The sequence below is a fragment of the Octopus bimaculoides genome, chromosome 16, assembly GCF_001194135.2.
Source record: "Octopus bimaculoides isolate UCB-OBI-ISO-001 chromosome 16, ASM119413v2, whole genome shotgun sequence".
Lineage (NCBI taxonomy): Eukaryota > Metazoa > Mollusca > Cephalopoda > Octopoda > Octopodidae > Octopus > Octopus bimaculoides.
Genome location: NC_068996.1, coordinates 24910956 through 24912789, shown reverse-complemented (window position 1 = coordinate 24912789; position 1834 = coordinate 24910956).

Genomic DNA, 1834 nt, shown 5'->3' with positions numbered 1-1834 from the left:
GACCATCACTCAGGCAGGCCACCTCAAGCACTCAGGCAGGCCACCTCAAGCACTCAGGCAGATCACCTCAGGCAGATCACCTCAGGCAGATCACCTCAGGCAGATCACCTCAGGCAGATCACCTCAGGCAGATCACCTCAGGCAGACCACCTTGGATACTCAGGCAGACCACCTTAAGTACTCAGAGAAGCCATGTTAGGCACTTAGGTAGAGCACATGATGTTTTACAGTTAACCTTCAACAAGACACAGTGCAGCTCTCTCCTCCCAGTTATCATCTATTTTATCTGTATTTTTCTTTTCTGGATAGCCAACAAAAGAAATAATTTCCATCAATAAATATGTTAAAAGTTAAAAGTTCATGAGTCTGCTTCAGTTATTACTCACACAGCCAGCTAGACCACACAATAATGGTCACAAACATTACAACACACACCAACAAACACCTATGCATATACAAGTACCATAACAGGGAGAAAAACTGTTTCATTAGTTTGTACTATTGACTACATCCCTTGTTGTTGGTTTGGGTCTTAAGAGAAATATTAAATTTACAATGTTACATTCATCACATGACACAGTAATGTTAACATAACAGCCTTGTCACTTATTACACAGTATTGTTAACTTCACAGTCACAATATGTGACATAGTGATGTTAACTCTACAGTCTTAGTTACAGCTTGCAACATAAAAATGCTAATGTTGCTATATAAGTCATCCTTTGTTAACATTACTGTCACAACCAGTGACGCTATAATGTTAACTTTACAGTCCTACAATTATTACCGACATAATTCTCAACTATTGAACTGTGTGTTCTTGCATAGACATGAATGTGCATATTTTTGTTGGCATTTTGTTTACCAAACACTGATGTCTAGAAGAGAGACAAAAGAACTTCGAGCTTTAAGCAGACCGATAATACTGTGTAACATGATTTTTGTCCTTAGGTAACAACTATTATTTCCTATTTGCTTACCCCTAGAAAGTATAAAAAATGGCTAATATTTCCTTCAAACTTTATCTTTCCTCAAACTTGGACAGCTAGAAGTAAACTCAATTGTTGAGCTTACAATCCCAATATTTATACTGCCATCTATGTTGCCAGAACATCTCAGAAATTCTTGAAACCTTTAGATGCTTCTCAAAAGTTCTAGAAAATTCTGCTTCAGCAACTCAGTATTGAATCTGTCTGAAATGTAATGGAAAACAAGTCAATTTCAAACATTGATGTTCAGGTCTCAAAAGCAAAGTTTGAAGGGAATGGAAGTGATTTCATTCAATTTCTAGACAGATGCAAATTGGAAATAACACTTACTGACCAAAAATGAAAAAAATTAAAATTTTGCTTCTCAGTATAATCCACCCTTCCTTCTCGTTCTTGTTCTCAGCTCCTATTGCACTTCCTCAGTAGTGTAGTTAGAATCAGTGCCACCAAGAGCACAATTTACAGATTTACAATTATACAGCAGACCCCAAAAGACCACCCATAAAAGTGTCCAGCAAATGGCACTCTCTATAAGCAACACTACTGCTCTTTCTTTTAACCATTTAGTATTTAAACCAGTCATATCAGGCTTAAATATTCTAATTGTTTTATATTCAAACTAGTTAGATCCAGACACTCACACATATCCTACAATCACATCATCATAAATCTCAAAGCTATGAGATAATGCATGATTAATTCAAAATGATGTGAATGAATAAGCAGAACATTTGACAGAGTAATCTGAATGCTAAAAGGGTTACACCCTCTTTCCTCCACCAATTCTCTCCAACACATTTGCAGAAAATGCTAAGTTTTATTTCCAGTATATATATATATATAT